This window comes from Ostrinia furnacalis, unplaced genomic scaffold (assembly GCF_004193835.3).
Source record: "Ostrinia furnacalis isolate ACB-3 unplaced genomic scaffold, ASM419383v2 OfSCF1535, whole genome shotgun sequence".
Lineage (NCBI taxonomy): Eukaryota > Metazoa > Arthropoda > Insecta > Lepidoptera > Crambidae > Ostrinia > Ostrinia furnacalis.
Genome location: NW_021131774.1, coordinates 279,721 through 300,578, shown reverse-complemented (window position 1 = coordinate 300,578; position 20,858 = coordinate 279,721). Strand labels below are relative to the sequence as shown.

Below are 20,858 nucleotides of genomic sequence, written 5' to 3'. Positions count from 1 at the left end.
CATTATTTATGTGGTGAAAAGATTGTAAAAATTACTTAGTTAAAAAGGTATTATTCTTATAATTTCATACAAGTGTTAGTGGTGTGGTAGTCAGAGCTAAAAAACTGGCTAATTTCCTATGTTAACATTTAATTGGAACAGAGATTTCTGATAACAACACCTACTTTTTTACTTTAATTAATATTGATATATTGCATAGGTGTTAGTGCCATTTTCCTGTGATACCGATTACGCATGCGTGCGGATCTAATCCGCATGCGGTCTGCCCGCATTTGATTATTTCATAGATGTTTTTCGCGGGATGTCGCATGAAAGTTTGTCTGTCACAGAAAAACTTTATCGCGTGCGTCCCTGTTTCAAAAACCGGGATAAAAAACTATCCTAGGTCCTTTCCCAGGACTCAAACTATCTCTATGTCAAATTTCATCGAAATCGGTTCAGTGGTTTAGGCGTGAAAGCAAGACAGACAGACAGTTACTTTCGCATTTATAAAATTAGTATAGAAGTGTAGATGAAGGAGGTACTATAACAATTCAGCCATTGCCAGCCATGCACTTGTGTTAGAATTTAGGCTGAGTTGCACCACCTAACTTTGACCGTAACTATAACAATAACCAGTGCTTTCTGTATGGAGTTTGACAGATTTTTGAGGTTTGTTAAAGTCTAAGTAAGATGGCGCAACCCAGCCATAATGTGCATCACTAATTTTAGAATCTGTACGTTAGTCAGTGCACGTAGCGCGTCTGAAAAGAGGTCGAGGAAAATGCCATGTACAGACTTGTATTATTATTATATTCTGTGGTACAGGCACAGATTGTAAATGCACTAGGGTCATTAATAATTCCTATTCCTATTACAACTGGCCGCAGAGCAGGCTGTCTCTACTTTAAGAACGATTAATTATAAGTGCATGAAGTGGGTACTTACAGGAAAACTGAGCAGTTCTTGTTGAAAGTGATTAGCCTCTGTCTAATAATAGACTAATACATAAAACTCATTTTATTTTTGCAAGTAGGCTTTTAAAAAGCACTTTTACACGTCCCAGTATTAACCCTACCACTGCTTCGGGACAGTAAATGGACCAGTGCTGTAATAGACTTTCCGATAGAAAAGATTCTCGACATTTTTTCCAGTAGGCCTAAGATGCGCGCCGCGATACGCGGTTATCACGCCATTTTATCGATTTGCCCATACATTTTGACGTCGATAAAAGTTATCACGGCGTGCATCTTAGGCCTACTGCTTTAGTTCTGTTTATGAATTTAATGTGAAAAGTTCATACTTGATTTAAAAGATGAGGACGTTCAAGCTAAGAAGTTATCAGGACACTTGCGCGAAAGACATTCAGAAACTGGGCCAACTTCTAAGACACACATACAAGAATGCGTAGTAAATTCAGAGAACTGCTTCTGAAACAATCATGTTACTATCGTTATTTCTATCTAATTCAACCAGCAGACAGTGGTAACTGAGTTTATTGCGTGCGCTTCTTCTCAGTACTTGCCAAATGCTGATCCCGAAGCGCCGGTAGGGCCCAAAGATTATGAGACTTGTGAAGGCTCCATGAGCAAAACTTTAAAGTTATTTTTCTAGTATGCATTATTTTGAATAGTCCATGCAAATAAAGGAATTTTGTCTCTGACTAAGATTCAATCAAAGCAAAGCTCTCATAATTCGACCCTTCGACCTTTCCACGTCAAATACGTGACAACTGACAACCAAACTTCCAAGAAAGGCGAAGGCGCGGTTCTGTCGAAACGTTGCGCACGAGTTGCGTAAGCCGCGCGTCATCGCCGCGCCTCCTCGCGGCGCGCTCTGATTGGCCGAGCGCACGTGACCTGCATGCAAGCCTTGCACTTTAGAAAGGGGACAGCTGTAAATCTTTTACCTATAGCCTGAACACTGGCCATTTTTAACTGATGGCAAATCAAAAGTCAATATGAAAATGTGTTCGTCTGGACCAATTAATTGTACAGTGTTACAAATCTTCAAATGCTCTGAGAGTCTCATGTCTCAAAATTTTTCTACCCTTTCGAGAAAAACATTTGAGTGCTGAGAAGAAGCGCTGCAACAAACTCAGTCACCACTGTCTGCCAAACAAGGGGTTCTCAATGAGGGCTCGTTTTTATACTTAACAGTTGGCACCCCTGGCGATTGACAGGACCTTACTCTACAGTGGCGCCATCTTGATGAGTGCAAATACGATAGTCCTCCTACTACTCTCGCGCTCACCAGTTGGTGCCACTGTCTTCGCTACTAGCAAGTGACAGGACCTTACTCTACAGTGGCGCTAACTGGTGAGCGCTAAAACGATAGACCTCATTCGTCTTTACGAAGAATATACTCCTAAACTCCTTAAGTGGTCCCATGAAATATTTCTTACGAATCGGTCCAATAGTTTTTACAGAAACCTGAAATTACGCAGTCTTCACAATATTGATTTTGCAACTTTAGATGCGTCGATTTGTCCGGGGTTTTTAACCAATGTCTATGGTTCTTTGTTGCTATTTGAAATTTCGATGAAAGCAAGAAAGAAGAATTTTTTTCAGACTCATAAAGATCCAACGAGTCGGACAGTGTCTAATAATAAACAACTTTTTCAATTCTATTTTCTCTTCTTCAGTTCTCGAAAATCCCAACTAATATTATAAATGCGAAAGTAACTCTGTCTGTCTGTCTGTCTGTCTGTCTGTCTGTCTGTCTGTCTGTCTGTCTGTCTGTCTGTCTGTCTGTCTGTCTGTTACGCTTTCCCGCTTAAACCTCGCAAACGATTTTGGTGAAATTTGGCATAGAGATAGTTTGAGTCCCGGGAAAGAACATAGGATAGTTTTTATCCCGGTTTTGAAACAGGGACGCGCGCGATAAAGTTTTTCTGTGACAGACAAAATTCCACGCGGGCGAAGCCGCGGGTGGAAAGCTAGTGTAAAAATATAATTGCATGTTAGTATTACTTTTCTCTTATCTTTTCCTGGCGATTGCGTCAGCATCTCGGTGCCATTTTGGATCCCCGTTTGTATTTCTAATTGCGTTCTTGGCTATTCAAACATGGCGTGTTCTGCAGAAATCGTGATGAAATTCATTACTGGCTTTCGGTTCAGCCGTTTGAAGATGCTTCATGATTGTCTTGCACGCAAGTATGTTTGTGCCTAAACATCCGAATCAAGTAATTAGTATGTTACAGTGGTTTTTTTTTCTAGTACAATTATGTTAACAGTTGCAAATTCGTAATGCCAAGTAGGTACACCAGATTCCACAGTATTTTCCTTTATAAAGATATTGTACTTTATTATTTAACCGTTATTTATGCCAACTTGATCTTGCTGGCATGTTGACTGGGAGTGCAATAGAGCCATTTTGGCATAGAAGAAATTGTGAATTATGTAAAAGAAGGCTTACATTTTATGCAGCCTATGTCTTCGTGGATGAACGTGGAGGCTCTAATCTGATCATCCTCTAAGTAAAGCAATCATAAACTAACAAGCCTCAAAATTTTTTTATTTATTTTTTAGAGTCTAAAACAATAAGTTAGAAAATTGCACTTTTAGGATAAAATGCTTCTGCGAACTGGGCAGAGATCGATCTAATTGAAGACAAAATTCAAATATGTAATTGAAATTAATCATGCAATAGATTAGGTTTCAAATTAACGAGTTTAAATGACACCCATCTCAATTAATTTGTTTGGGTGTCTCGGGAATATTAAGAGCAGTGATATCATCCATATTATTATTCTCAATCGTGTTTAATTTATTAGAACAATAAATCTTCCAATTCTAGTTGTGTGTGTGTCCTTTCCAAATCATTAATATGCCTTTCCTACTAATATTGTCCTTGAATACAACGTTTTTTGATAGACCAAGACCAGGTTTGACCATTTTTTGCTAGTAGTCTTATTTCTGAACCCTCACCTTTACTTATCTACTTGTTTTTCGGATTTGCTTACAAAATGGCATATAAAACTAGTTGACATTTAATCAGGACGAGAATGCTCAGTTCGACTTTATCGGAATTTGCTTTTGCATGTGTTTCTGTTGTTTTTACTTCAGCTATTGCATCATTTTCTTCTTCCATAACATATTCTCTTCCTACTTGCTATAATTTCAACATGTAATCAGATACGTCTTCAGCATCATTAAATTCATTAACACGATTGTATCAACAAATTGGTTTAAAACCCATTATTCATCCAAACACAATCGTGTCTTGTTTGCATTCATCCTTGAGAGAATCTGCGACATGTTTCTACTTTGTTTGCTGATGTTTGACGTCAGACGAATTACATACGATGATACAATATTCCATTTCACGCAAAAGTGGTCTCTATGTACCTTTAGCCAAAACCTGTGGTCAAAACAGTGTGACATTGACACCCAATTGCTCGATCATTTCAAGTAATGAATGTCATATTTGCAAAGCTAGTTTAGCTCTGACGTCACGGGGAAGTCAGATCGAATTGAACTGGCAATAAACGGGGGTGTGTCAATCTTTGTTAAACAAATTGTTTGCGTAGTCATTTTAATAGCAGGCAATGATACTTCGTTATCGTTTATACTATTTTTGGATGTAACGAAGTGTTATTATTTATAGTTAGGAAGTTGTGGGTTTATGACCTACGAATAAGAATAAAGCTTCATTTCTGCCTTAAGAATCATTTGGTAATTTAAGTACTTGAGGTCTTCATTGCATTGGCCGTTGTGGCAGAAAAGTCCTCGAGTAGCGATCACAGACCGAAAGACGTACTGTGGATGACCTCCCACTAGATGGACCGATGATCTGGTGAAGGTCGCGAGAAGTACCTGGATGTGGGCAGCGCAGTACGGGTCATTGTGGAATCTGTAGGAGGAGGCTGTGTCGTTTTGTGGACGCCATTTGGCTGACATGAATGAAACGGTCATAATTAAACATTATTTTCTTGTACAAGTGTTTTCAGATACAGGCATTGTAGACAACGGCAATCTTCTTCTCGTTCTTACGAATTTTCAAGTGTATTTATTTCTTCTTCTTCGTCGCTACACTCTTGCTAGAGTGGTCGTGTCGGCACAAGAGCGCGCGGCAGGTCGCCCATGCGCTGGACTGACCAGATCAAAACCGCACTCAATGGTCCACTCCACGAGTGCACAAGAAAGGCTGCAGTGCGGGAGGAATGGCGACAGATTGTGAGATTTGCCACCGGACCTGGTGTGACGACCACGACCACTCTGGCAAGAGTGTATTTATTTACCTATCAAATAATTTATCAAATTCTTTTCTTGAAGGTTAAGAAAACTTTTCTGTGCAGCCAATCAATTTAACGATGGCTTTTAATTTTAACTCCCTATCATATCGCTGTGGAAATTAAAACGAAGCAATTCATCAAGTTGTTTACATCAGCCGACAGTTACGACGGAAGATGCCGGTGTATACTGTATACTATCGATCATGTCCAAGACACCTGCAATTTATGATGTTGGCAATTTGGACGAGGTGTTAACTACTGTTGGTATATCACTGTGTACTTACAGACTAGCTTTTACCCGCGGTTTCACCCGCGTGAAATTTAGTTTGTCACAGATCGTCATAAATTATAGCCTACTAGCTTTCCGCCCGCGGCTTCGCCCGCTTGGAATTTCGTTTGTAAAATTTTCCTAAATTTTCTTTGCTATAAACCTCACTGAGCCCGAGACCTTTCCAACGAATGCAAAACCGTGGAAATCGGTTCGTGCGTTCTGGAGTTATAGCGTCAGGAAGGAAAACCCGACTTATTTTTATTATAGCCTATATGTTATTCTGGGTTATAAACAATAATACTGTAAAGTTTCATCAAAATCCGTTCAGTAGTTTTTACGGAAAGAGTAACAAACATCCAGACATCCAAACTTTCGCATTTATAATATTAGTAGGATAGTAGGATAGGATTCTTGTTACACGGGATCTACGTAACTTGTGTTTTCAGTTTTGGATCCTTATGAATCTTTTATGGTGTGTGAATCACCTCTCACATTTATATCAGGCTCATTGTCAATATTAAATTGATGGTTAGTTGGTTACAAATGGCAATACTTACCATTAGGTGAGATACAGGCCAAGAGCTTCCTCGTTGTGGATTAAAAAAAATACAAACCTATCTGGACCATTTTATAAATTGGAGAGGAATGAGAGGATCGTGCGTGATCCTGGAGAGGAGACTAATGACCTGATTCCTGATGATTATGATCAGATATCTGATTGTCGCAGTGTCTTAGGAATCGCTTTTTAATAGTCTTGCACAAATGACACTATTGTGTGATCTCTGTGATGATGCTAAGCTAAAAGATAGACATCTACTTCACACAATTTGGATTTGAAATCTTTGGGCTGTGCGCATTATAAGATCCTATATTTGAGTTATTTCTGACCCTTATGGTGGCTCAAGTTCTGACGTCAGTAGTTATTACAGGATAGAAGAAGATACTCCAATGCTTATTTCCATTGATATAATCTTTATACCTTAGTCGCATTAAATTCAACAGCAACCTTAGGGGAGGCTTTCGCTTCTTTGGAAGGCTTTTGTCCAGCAGGCTGAAAAATAAATTAGTGATGACTTCACATGCTTGATATCCCAATCCCAACTAATCCCAACTAATATAATAAATGCGAAAGTAAGTCTGTCTGTCTGTCTGTCTGTCTGTCTGTCTGTTACGCTTTCCCGCTTAAACCTCGCAACCGATTTTGATGAAATTTGGCATAGAGATAGTTTGAGTCCCGGGAAAGAACATAGGATAGTTTTTATCCCGGTTTTTGAAACAGGGACGCGCGCGATAAAGTTTTTCTGTGGCAGACAAAATTCCACGCGGGCGAAGCCGCGGGCGGAAAGCTAGTAACACCATAAATTGGCGACGTTGTTTATGTACCTATTGCTAGTTTGTAACAAGTTGTTTGGATGACGCGGATGTATGTCAAAAGAATATTAAGTTGGTTTAAAAGGTCATCAAGGCTTGTTAATTTTATCTTACACCTACACAACTTTAAAACATTTCCATAACAGTGTCTTTTTCGCCATTGGTTTGTTATTCGTCAACTCTTATTTTTTTCTATCGAATGAATTTTACCTTCTGAATCGAAATGGCTTCTACATAAATTAATTTGCTGAACAAGCTTAGTACTTATTTTTCATACAAATACGATGTTATGATCAGCATTTGTATAGCTGCTGATTGATAAATCTCTTTTTAATTGAACTCTGAAAACATGTTTGCTCATCAAAGAATATTTTGTTTGCGGCCTACAAAATAAATCGTTCTAATTAATTTCGCTTATGTTTTTCGTTAGATACAGTGCTATTAACGAATGTGTCATAGTGCAATACATACATGAATAAGGAAGTTTTGAAATTGACCTATTTTCACTTGTATTTCCCGATTGGGTTTATGCTTTAAAAGTCTGCTAATCATAATATCCTGGGTTAAGTTATCATCCTTCTGCTATGTTCTTTTGTAGGTCAATATTCCTTTTCTTCTTCTACGTTCTCAAAACTTTTTATTATACATACGTACAATTTTATTTATTTATTTAAAGACTTTATTGCACACACATAAGAATGTTCCGTACAAAAAAGCGAGCTTAATGCCATAAGTCATTCTCTACCAGCTGTTATTTTGCTACAATTATTTGTTATCAAACTTCGTTTCATTTTCAATTCAAGGAAAGAAAATTGTGATCGATTCTAACCGTTACATATTAGGTAGGTGTTGTCCATAAGATTTACACTACGAGTATTTGTACAGAATTTTTTAATAGCATGCAATAAAAATTGACAAACTTTTACTACAACATGTTCAATGAATATTGGTTGCGCAATAGTACTCGTATATTTTCGTCTATGGCAATAAAAATAAAACTACGATCAATCACGTTCACGACCTACATTTCAACTAGCAGAATCAATGGATCATTAATTTGGCAACTGAAACAATTATTGACGGTGAATCACTTGTCACTTATGATTCGTAATTTGCAAATTGCACGTGTATAATCATTATAGCGCAAAAGCCTAGCTAAGGGACTATTCCCATCTCTCGTTCCCACCGCTGCGACTCCTGTGTAGCCAGGATCTACAGCTTGACGGCCAATAAAAACCCAACCAGTGAAGGTCAAGTTTGTCCCGGGGGAAAGTTAAACTGTCAATGGACAGACTTTCAGCTTTTATAAAAAAACAAAGATCAGGTGTTCACGGGCTCTTAGTCAATTGTGCTTTATTTGCTTTTTCAGTCATGAAAAGTGACATTATAGCAAGTGTTCCTTATTTCTTTGCTTTGTTCACATTAGCATTAATTACTAGTGTTATCTCTTCTTATCGCTGTTCCCTAGTCTTATTATTAATCTTCATTGTTTATTTTGTAACGTTGAAAGATAATGATTAGAACTAGAGCTAGATTGGAGTCGTAAACTACAGCCTGTAGGCCTAAGATGCGCGCTGTGATAACTTTTATCGACGTCAATTTGTATGGGCCAAATCGATAAAATGGCGTGATAACCGCCTATCACGGCGCGCATCTTAGGCCTACTGGTCGAGTTAACTGCGCACTTTGCAGCTGTGACGTCACATCGGCGCTCTGGTACGGGCGGGGCGAATGAAAATGAAAATGATATTTATTTAGTCCAAAAATATTACAGTACATGATTTAGTTACTGTTACATTCTGAATAGAAACGGATTACAATTTATACAGTAAGTATGTACTAACAGCATCACTGGACTCCACACTAGGATTCCCTGTGTCGTGGAGACCAGTCTTCCCGTTGAAATTTCGAGATAAAGTGCGTGCATGACTTTGTATGTAAAGTATTTTAGCGCAGAATGCGGGGAGGTGTGCGGGTGAGTGCGAGGGAGAGTCGCATTCCAGCGAGGTACGCAGTTAGCTCGATCGGGTTGTATGGTTCAGTGCGCATCAGTATTTACTTTTTATTTTGTTTTTGATATTCAAATTCTAATAAGCAATTTCACAAATCTACGAGTATTTCAAATTAAAATTACTATTTCGTTCTCACTTCAGCTGTAAAGAACTGCTATTCTTTATACCTACAGGCTAGTATTTATTCTGTGCAACAGGGATCATTTTGTATGACTAAAATTTACAAATAAATAATTTATGAGCTTACAGCGTAATTCCTTGTAATTTCAGCTATGTTTTTCCCAGATATCAGAAGATTTGCAGAAATGGGCGTGTTATCTACTACGTTTCCAATTGCTTGTGTTATCAAAACCTTGTGATGTGACTAGGCGCTTTATTTGTATTGTTATCAAGTTTTCCTTGAGAGGCTATCGAACAAAGTGCACCTAATTTCAATTTCTTGGTCATTTTCTTAACGAATACGATTCCTTTTTAACTTCTTAAGTATTTTCTGTGTGTGTATTTTTTGCTTACTACGCTTACACCCGTATTCACAAACTATACTATGAGGTCTCCAGAACCAATCACAGAGCTCTATTCAACGCTGTGCGTTCGATTTGCTGCTTCACTTAAGCAAGCATCGTTTGTGAATATGGGCGTAGGCAAACCAAATGTCATATTTAAATTACTCGTAGTGCTTTCACTGTTGAGTGAGCAGTGTGTACTGATCCTCAAAAGATTCCTATGAACCGTGTGTACTAAGATGGAAGGTAATTCCGAACTGGTATTTCAATACGTAATGCATTTCTAATTAGTCTTAGGTACAGACTGTATAGTCTAAATCACAGAGTTCTACAGGTTATGTCACGTGGGCCTTTCTATGCTCCGCTGGCTGCAACCGGTCGGCGCGTGCGCCGAGGCCGACTGCTTTCCATAAGCTGCGTGCTTTGGTGCTCTGAGAAGCGATTACATTTACTAACTTAATGATAATAAGGCCGTTATTTTTGACGGACATTTTTTAAAGCAGCAGCAGCGAAAGAAACATTATATTTCTTACTAGCTGACCCGGCGAACTTTGTTCCGCCTTAATGGCAATAAATAACGGGATAAAAAGTATCCTATGTCCTTCTCCTGGCTCTAAACTACCTCCCTGACAATTTTCAGCTAAATCGGTTCAGCCGTTCTTGAGTTATAAGTGAAGTAACTAACACGACTTTCTTTTATATATATAGATTTGTTTATTTTGCCCCGGGACATAGGCCTCCTCCAAAGATCTCCAATTCTCTATATTACCCCGTTTTTCGTTATTAGTGGCCACAATGATCCTACTGTATCTCACGGTTATCATTGTCCCAACTCATCATCAACAGCCTTTACAGTCCACCGCTGGACTATGAGCCTCCACTGTAGTGGAAGGTTTTGCCATAGTCCCCACGCTTTGCAAGATTGATGTTTTTCAGAGAGCGCTGCTGCCCTTTCTCTGTCCCAACTGTTGTCTCAACTGCACCAAAATTTTTGCTAGTCTCTTTTCTTTTTCCCTACACAAATATATCATTTCGTTGTGGCTTTTGTCATCTTTCTTTTCTCTCATTAGTTTGCGAGCAGAGGTATATTCCTTGCTCTACTTTTTGGCAGATTGGGAACATCTTTGTTGAAGACAATAAATTCTCTATTGTTTTCAATAAATACGAGTATGTGACTATAATCTTGAGTCTCGATTCGTATTTGAGCATTCATAATACTGTAGGCTTAAGACTTTGTACACGAATGATGTAATACCAACGCTTTTTGCACTGACCTGATTTGAATGTTGCAATTCTTTCTTTAGTGTAGGTAGTAGGTTACCAAATTGTTACATGTGTTTTTAATTTGATCATTATTGATTTTAACAGTAATTTCTGACTGACAATTAAATCGTGGCAGACAAATCATTTTTACTGAGCTCAAAAAGAATTATAGTCATTAAAACCAGATCGTTCCGTCTATCGCATCAATAAACTATTTACTGACTCGCTACCGCTTCGCGTTATCGGTTTTTCCTAATGTCGCGTGCGCGGGAGTGGATGACGTCACGGAGGCACGCTGCTCTCGGCCAATCAGCGGCGGGCGTTCAGAGGCTTGGCCATTATGGCCGCGTGCGTGTGTGGGTAATGTCGCGGGGTAAGCTTAGGGTTGCCAATTTTGACAGAGCATATGAATAATGCTCCTTCTCCTTCATTCCTCCCATAGCGGCCTCCAATAAAGAAATCCTCTGCGAAAAATAGGGTTGCCTGCAACAATTCAGGGCAGTCATATGACTGGTCCAGTCAAGATATCTGCTAGTTCTCCTACAGACTTTAAAACTTCTCCTATCACATCAAGACGCGAAAATTTCTTGATTTAACCAGAACTCTATCCTACATGAAACCTAAGCAGTTAGACCATTCCGGTATGCCATGACCACCGTTGGGTATTTAATAAAGTATTGACCAATGTGACAGCCCTAGTCCAGTCTGTTATCGACAGGCTATCGATAAAGGTCGCCGGAATAATTCAAGCTTATTGAAATGCTTCAACCACGGATATTATTCTTTGGTGGGTGTGTCTCGAGTCTGACACATAGCTTTATAGCCAAATCAAACCAAGAACTATGAAATAAGTTGTAAACTATTTGTGTTGATATTTTTTATTTTAATCAAGGAAGTCATATGCATGACCCTTTTTAAATTAATAAATAAATCTATGGACAATTTCACACAGCGCCAGCTAGCCCCAAAGTAAGCAACTTAATGCTTGTGTTATGGGTGTTAGCTTAACGGATATACTACTTATATACTTTTTTTTAATACATACAATATTATACATAGTCACACCCAGACCCATCATAGAAATTAAAATTCATTATTTCAATTTCTGCCCGGCCGGGAATCGAACCCGGGACCTCTCGGCATAGTAGTCCGTTCTGAACCACTACACCAAACGGCCGACAAATAAAATAAATCTAATTGCGTCAAAACAGATTTGGATTTTACCATAACAAACCTTTAAATTGAGTCAATAATGTCTAGTTATAAATAAATTATTTATGTTCAGAGTTCAGTCAGTAATAATAAACCGCAGAATTAGTTACAGAAAGTATCCAGGTAAAACTAGTCAAGAAAAATGGTTGTAGGCGATTCAAATTCAATTCAAACGTGAAACAAAATATTTTTACCAAAAAAGTGGTAAAATTCTGAAAAAAAAACAAGGACTATTCCCACCTCTCGTTCCCATCCGCTGCAAATCCTGTGTAGCTAGGATCAACAGCTTGACCACTAATAAAAACCTAACCAGTGAAGGTCAAGGTTGTCCCGGGGGAAAGTTAAACAGTCGTTGAAAATAAGTGGATTCTGGAATATAAGTGGATCTTTCTAGAATCGCGTGGAAAGTCTTCGAATGTTCTCGAAAGTTGTTACTGTCGCGAATTACCCAAAATATTACGCGGGAAAGTTTTCCCCAGCGGAAATATTCCCAGCGACAAGTCTCATGTTTGGACGTGTAGTTGTGACTATCAAACAATTATGTGGGCAGGGCTTCTGCGACGTGGTGCAAGTTATGCACTCCCATAACAGCCATTGTTTACGGTACTTTGAGTTTTCTGTACTTTGTGATCGACTCTACCATCATCCAATGACCAATAAAATAAACCTTCGACTTTAAAAAAATAGGTGTCATTTTTACCAGATTTTAGTTCGAATTAGTGCCTTTTCACACGTCCCGGTTGCCGGCTAACCAGCGCCTCCAATGACCAATAAAATAAACCTTTGACTTTAAAAAACGGGTGTCATTTTTACCAGATTTTAGTTCGAATTAGTGCCTTTTCACACGTCCCGGTTGCCGGCTAACCGGGACGTGTGAAAAGGGCCTTACAGGTGTAGCAAACGAATTTTCGGAAATCTATGAATATAGTTCTCTTTCTTTTAAAAAATAAAGGAATGTTTTCTTTGAGTAACATTAAGAGTACTTTCCCTTCAGGTGGCATTACAAAATTATATCCTGTATGTGAACACTGCAAACGGGATCCTGCAAAAACAGTTCCTGCAAAAAACGGGAAATGTCTCCGTGGAAATAAGCACTGACCATTTTAACCTTTGACTCTAGGTTTCTGACACATAGCGTTTTACAGGCTTTGTTTTACTCGCACATTGTTCTTCTGCCAATTTAATTATATTTTTGCGTAAAACTGAAAGAAAACACCGACATTTTGTGGAAAATTACAAATACGTAATACCTACCTACCTACGTTCATAATAGGTTACATACATAGACCATTGGTGGCGTTTGAAATTAGTCTAGTCAGACTTGACTGGTATCATTACACTACCGGATTATAAATAGAAACTAAATCGTTCCGTGAAAAAACGTGAATAATTTATGCAAATATTTATATTTAAAATTAGAATTCATGATGTGTTTTATAAAATTTAAATTTGCGGAACACGAAATGGCCGAGTAAATTCAGACGGAAAATTTTATGGCTGGCTCTGATTTTATGTGTCAAGTTCCATATTTAGATTGTAAATTAGTTTTTTTTGTGATAGCTCATAGCTTGTACCAGTCTATAGCAAATAAAGCCGGGCATTATTCCGACAGGGCTATTATGTCGTGTTGATCGACGCAGGAGCGAGCGGAACACAGAGTTGTTTGTCAAATACCTGTGTGCAATTGGCAATGCTACGTCACTTTGCCATATGGTACGAGTACCTACGAGTAGTACCAATAGTTTATTTACTGAGGTAGTACGTAACGTACTGGTTCGAGTAAAACAAAAGCATTTTTGTGCTACAATTCAAATTGAATTTATAAATAAAACAGTTTCATCATTAAATTCTTGTACCTATCGTTATAATTTTATCTTTAGTACCTAGCAAGTAAAGGATTTGGAGGTGTTGCATGGCCTCAAGATAAGATGTTAATAACATAATAATTATTAAAGAAACTACTCTCTCTTTATCCGACAAACGTTTCGTATCATTCTGAAGATCACAAACGAGATACCGTGCTTGTTGATAACACATAGCTGTTGACACTGGCATAGCTTTAAGTATGCTCATTGCGCACTAAAATGTATTTTGGCTCACGAGTTACAAACAGTGAAATACCATCAACAAGGTACCTACCTATATACAAACGATTTGACTAAGTTAAACTGTTTTAGCCAATTTGGCCATAAGTAATACAGACCACACAAATCTCTGATACTGATACAGTCAACGTGACACCCAAAGTGGCCCATAAGTTGACAACACAACCTTATTCCAATTGTAATAAAGACGTGTTGCGAACTTTTTGGCTACTTTGGGTGTCAAGAACTATTTGACGCTGCTGTACCGTCTGATGAATCAGAAAGAGGCATTTAGCGATGCACAGATTGATATTTGATCCTTGATCGTATCAAATCTCTTATTTAATCAGGCAGGCAAACAAGTGACGAACGCCTTCCACTTAAAATAACCCATACAACATCCCATAACGAAATTGATACACAATTTATTGGCCTGCAGAGACTTGGGATCAATGAGCGATAAAGTACTACTATATTATTTATGATGTAGTTTAGTCTATAAATAGATACAATAAACGCAATAAATAATTATTTTCTTTATTTGTACGGATTAAACACTGTTGCACCTTGTGTAGTAGTAAAAAGTCTTATTTTGTAATAAACTTGTGTGCTGTCTGTACGAGAGTGTTTCAATATCCACGCATGCTTGCATCATTATAAAAATCTGTAAGAAAAGTATTAATAAATAAATTATCTTCTTATCTTATCAATTTACTTAGCTATCTCATATCAAGACGTGATTTATTTAAACAATCTGGTTATTATATTACTTGGTTGGTAGTGTCGTAATTATAAAGGAAAAATATTTATTTTTTATATACAACTGTCGATTGTTTAAATTGTTTCGCTTATTAGTGTTCATTTGTCACGTTCGTATTTTCACTAGCACGAAAATAGAATACAATTCATTGCTTTTCAATGAACTCGTGCGATCATAAGACACGAGTCGACCAATCACAGCGCAATGCGCCGGCGCAGCAAAACAGCGTCTTTCCTACTAGGATCGGCAACTTTTTACAAATCTGAATCTAAATCTCTATCAAATACTTTATTTTCAAATGTTGGTATTGGTGATTAGTAAATTCCAGTCAATTTGTGGAAAGTTTTTAAGTTCGTTAGTTCGTTTCAGCCAAATGACGTCCACTGCTGGACATAGGCCTCCCCCAAAGATCTTTACATCGACTATTCCTGGTACTTCCCATTCAGATACGTTCACCAGATCGTTTGATCCACCCAGTGTGAGGCCTGCCCAAGTGCCCACACTGCCAAGCTTTTAAGTATTTCTCTCATCTCTTCAAAAATACTTAACTCGTTAGGCAAAACATTCCAGTTTCATAAAAGGAAAATGTATGGTATGTGTATGTATACGAATAGATCATCTATTTATTTAAACAAGTTAAGTATTCCAAAAAATGCAACGTAGTTGGTTTGTATTTTGCATTCTATTTTCTTGTAAATCAATTTCAAGTCATAACTTGTAAAATATTAGTCGGTTAAGTCCAGCTATTTTCCTTCCTGTATTGACTATTACATAATTCAAACGTGATTCTATTATTTCCAGGTAGGTTAGGTATTGTGTCAATAAAAGAGAAGTGTAAATAGAACTGCTTTAGCTAGTTTTTACTTACAGAACGTAGAGTCCATAAGCTGCAAAAAAATAAATATTCAAAGACAAGATGATGAGGATGATTCATTAAAGTACTGAATATAATGCCAAATCATGCATGTATGAAAATTATAGGTGCCTAATTGGAAGAGTTGATAATAATATATCGTCATCCAAATCACAGTCGGACACTAAGACTCGATTATACATTATGCAACGTAGCATTACAATTATTTACAAACTTTTAAGGCTTGGTATTTCTGCTAAAGTAGGTATTTCACGCTGTCAAAATCTGCGCGCGCAATACTTCGCCGAAGACAGCGCGCCAAAGAGCTCTCGCGGCTACACAGTATAGAAATACCAGTTGGTTAGGTTAGGTTGACTTCCTTCCGTTCAAGCGTCACACTCACAGCACTTTCTAATACAAATCATATCCAAGTGATACAAATTAAAACAACTTTCAGAATTTTTGGGAATATATTTTAGAATCGAATAAATATAAAATATAACTGCCAAAGTAAACACGGTTCAAAGAGGCGTGGCGTCACCCGACCTTCCGGAATTTTCAAGATTACGTCACCCGACCTATCGTTAGGTCCTCGGGAGCTTGAGCGATTGGAAAAACATTTTATGATCAGTTACTCTTAGTAGCGATTATTTAGAGCTTGGATAATAAATTATAGTTGTTGCAATTCACGAAACTTTGCATGTGGTTAATTACATTAATCAGTACACGCATCAATTTTGTTCAGTCTTTTTGTTTATTAATAAATAAAAATATCATACTAAAATTGCATACATATTTGTTTGTATTGGTCTGGGCGTTTTCGTTCCATAATTTATGTACAACGTATTACGGGGTTCTGTATCGAAAATCACTATGAGCATCACACGCGGTTACCTGGCGCAGGCACCCGCTCTGAGCACTCATGGGAGTTTATGCAGAGGTCGCTAGAGTTTGACTTTGAGCTTTGTTTATAGTCATTACGAAGCAGATTTTGATGGGAAACTGCACTGTCTTGAATTCGAAAGGGTAATTTGACGGTGTTAGGGGAATTCTAGGAATAAATGCAGAGCCTCCTCATTGAGATTGAGACATTTCAATTTGAGATTTCACTTGACATTGATTGCAATCTGACATGGAGTTTTCAAACACTTGTAAAAATAAAAAGTAATTAAATCAAAAGCAGTAAGTATCTAGTATTGATATCAACTTCGAAGCAAATGACTCCCAAAATAACTTTCTACCCCTTTCACACGTTTGTCATGAATTATAATATTAAGGAATTATTAAGCAAAATTTCAAGTTAGATTGAACCAAAGAATCACTGTCCCATACAATCTTTGCCCCCTTTTTTCACCCACTTCATTTCATGACCCCATTTCATTTTTAGGACAAAGCATTTTTACTAGTTGTCCAATACTCTAACGTTCCAGGTATGTCATTGACAGGAGGGCGTTACTATCTTAATGGGTTATTTATAAGTCCCAACTTTATACCTCTTGACATTTCAGAATCGTTTGACTTTAGATACCTAAGCGATTTGATATTCAGAGTCTTTTAATGAAATCAAGTTCTAAAATAAGTTGAGGTGTTGTACCCGATCAAGCTTTTCATTGCAGGACAGTTAAATAGTTTTACTATTAGTTTCTTCTTTAAGTCTTGATTTGTCAGAGTAGGTAAAGGCTCCATGAGAGCAAAATTTAGCTTTATAATAGTTTTTAATTTTTTTCTTGAAATATTTGACGCCTTGTAATCTCTCGTTAATATAGATCCACACAAATAAAGAATGTTTGACTTAGACTTTAATAATTATTATGCTCGTACATAATTATAAATAAACTAGCTTTCCGCCCGCCGCTTCGCCCGCGTAGTATTTTTCGGTTTTTATATAACCTATTACACTCAGATATAAAGTGGCTTTCTATTGGTGAAAGATTTTTTAAAATCGGTTCAGCAGATCCCGAGATTACCCCTTACAATTTAACAAATATACAAACACACAAACTTTACCTCTTTATAAATTAGATAAAGATAGGTAATTTGAAACCCTATTTTGTTTTATTCTTTTTTTTATTTTAAACATTTCACAATCCAAACTAATATTTACTGTAGGTAAGTAAATGCTAAACTAAATAGTAAAATATTAGTTTGGATTGTGAAATATCCTACTTCCTACTAATATTATAACGGCGAAAGTTTGGATGTCTGGATGTTTGTTACTCTTTCACGCAAAAACTACTGAACGGATTTTGTTGAAACTTCACAGTATTATTGTTTATAACCCAGATTAACATATAGGCTAACACTTATGACGATATGTGACAAATAAATTTTAATAAATAAATAAGACGTGTCTAAAAAGCGCCATCTACCTATCGTCATTGGTTAAAATCTACAGCGCTGGACAAACTACTGTATGACGTTCGTAAATATTCATTTGGGGGAAGCCGTGAAACGCCATCTATCAACATGATATCTAACGGGGGTAAAACGAGGTCTACGCGAACGAAGTCGCGGGCGGCCGCTAGTTTATATAGGTAGCTTTCTCTCCGCAACCTTATTGGTATTCCATGTATGTGCCTTTTAACTGATTTCTGTTACACATTTCATGTAATATTTGTCCAGTTATAACTCCATTTACATCTGCATCTGTAAACAAGGGTTCATGTTCTCCAGCCCAGATGCCGAGTAAACAGAATCGTCTTTCAGTGACGTGCAGCTGCCCCTATATTTGACCCACTGATCTAATTTTTTATTATTTTATTTGTGTCAGTGTCTTTCTAAAGAGTGTAAAGACGATTGTATATAGGTACTATTAAAATGTAATTTTAACTCATTGGTTTTGTCTCATATTTGAGGAATGTACTATGTATCATGAGTAGAGTCTTCGCTTAAAAGGATGCGAACAATTTAAATTTCAATAGGTAGACAAAATTTATAATTCTTAGGGCTAATTTTTCAATCGTCGGATAACTTTTAACTGAAGAATAAGTTTGGCACATTGACAGTTTTAGTATGGGAAATATGTCAAAATGACAAGACTATTCGTCAGTTAAAAGATATCTGACGATTGAAAAATCAGCGCTAAATTATCAAAAATTCTAGCTTTCTCCAGTAGCACTGATATTATTATACTGTGACTCATCAAAGTCATCATTGTCAAAAATATTGACAAATCGCGAACTGTCACGGCCATAAAACTGACACGCGTCCGTCCTCCGTAAGCGCCACCGCGCGACTGATTGAGATTGTCCAAGCCGTCATGGACGATTTTTTCCACATTTTTTAACATAGTAACTAAATAAGACGCAATATAAAAATTTCATCCGTTAAAAGCCCTCAAGTTATTTCTGAACTTTAGTTTAGTAAAAGATTTAGAATCTCAAATCGCTTATTTTAAAAATAAAACCATAAATAGAAAACGAATAGAGGTAACTTTGGGAATTTATTCTATCGAGTCAACTTCATCAAATCGTGTTTCCATCCGTTAATTGCCCTAGAAAATATCCTCAACTATGCCCAATAAAAATCTTAGCCTTTAATTTTACTGTTTAGTACCTCAAAAATGATAAATGAAAACCTCATTTTCGCCATTTTCTCTGCTACCCGGCCTTAACTAATGTACGTTTGCAAATCGTATCTACAATCATTACATTCCCTATGTAATTGTAGATATCTCAAGAATCTAGGTGGTGAAACTATACGGGTTAAGTTTAAGCAAACTAGCTAGAAAAATATAAAAAATGCTACCTTCTAAATTGAATTTAATGTTTGAAGAACTACTCCTACCTCTCTTTCCCACCACTGGTACTCCTGTAGAGCCAGGATTTACATTCTGCAGTTAGACCTCCAATTAAATCCAAACAGCAAAGGTTGAGGAGGCCGGAGGACTATTTGTGGAGATAAGTCTGATTCTTGTAAATAAAAATCAGGAAAATGATTGCTTATTTTTGGAATTTTGGAAACTGGTAGTTTATATTTTCATTGATTATGGAGCAAAAGAGAGGTCTACGTGTAGTAGATTCCACAAAATTGCTATCATTAAAATCAATTATAATAATAACCAGCCTCCAGCTAAGGAACTAGCTAGATTCATGTAAGCAGATCTTGATCCGAGCAATTTAGAAAGGTTATTGGTGCGTTCCTATCGGCACAATGTGACGAAAATAGTTTTTATTAAGAATGACAGTATCAAACGCGTAAGTAACGTACAAATTTACGCAACGGGATCAAACTTCGAGTTTTTTAGCGAATCAACGCGTCATTCAGTGTATCGTGTTGATTGATTGCATACATAAACACCGTGCACGTCACTTTCAAACACCTGTGTGCGAGTTCACAATGGACGGCTCGCCAGCCAGTTGATATCCGACCGCGCTGCGAAACGGACGTATCGAATCAATACAACCGCGAAGTTCGCTACAAGGAAATAGCACTGCAGTGCGACTGTGTTGTTTTGTGCTGGCTGAAAATTTCTCGGTAAGTTGAACCAGTTACGTTCAGTAACATTGATCTTGACGTGCCGTTTCCTCATCCGAAAATAAACGATTTGGCAACACTCCCCAAGCTCTACCCTTGAAGTACGAGCGGTTAAATCAAAATTATCTTCAAGTTTGAAATTCGAATGGGCTTCGAATGAGTTGTTCGAAATTTAAAAATCTAAACTGCTGTCGGTCACTGGCTGGCGTACTCTACGTCAGATATTGTGATCCGATGCTATTGTGTTCTTTATTCCGTGTATTCTGTATGCACACGGCTAGTGCATGACAACTGAAGGTCTTTGCTTTCATAACAATAAAAAACATAGTTATGTAAATCGAAGAGCCGATGCATGTACTACCAGCTAGACGTTTTGCAAGTAACCTTTGGAAGTAGGTATCTAAGTTTCAGCGACTTGAATCGTTGTGTAACCTGTCAGGGAGTACAAAAATAAATTCATTCAATGTTAGTTTTATACATCAAGTCCCAATTCACTATGCTTTGTTAGCAAGTCTCTACACATGCATTTTACTTTACTGACCTAGCAACATTCATTGCCTTTAATTATGTATTCACGGTTAAATTAATTCCAACGTGCCATGTTTTTGTAAAGTTACTCAAGTAGACTTGTAGGATTGAAATTTCTTGTACGAATGTCTAATAATTTCAGATAGAGCTCTAGTCTAGCTGGCTCAATAATTTGAACCAATTACTCAGTTCACTCTATTTCGTACAAAAAGTTATGACATTAAACGAACTGCTCACGCTATCCCTAGCTGTTTTGCCTCAGAATTTATTCACAGAGAAGTATAGAAAATGCGGCTTTTTCAAAGTTCAA

General features: G+C 37.3%; 1 protein-coding gene across 10 annotated transcripts in view; it reads left to right on the top strand.

The window, feature by feature from the left end:
• Treh-2 (trehalase-2) overlaps positions 1-20,858 on the top strand; it is a 70,622-nt gene that overhangs the window by 1,234 nt on the left and 48,530 nt on the right. For 8 of the 10 annotated variants that reach the window (XM_028304860.1, XM_028304859.1, XM_028304856.1 and 5 more), the window contains exon 1: positions 19,892-20,020. The exons of the other annotated variants lie outside the window; for them this stretch is intronic. The gene's annotated coding sequence lies outside the window, so the exon portion shown is untranslated. Of the gene's footprint in view, positions 1-19,891; positions 20,021-20,858 lie in introns of those variants that run through there. 10 annotated transcript variants of the gene reach the window in all.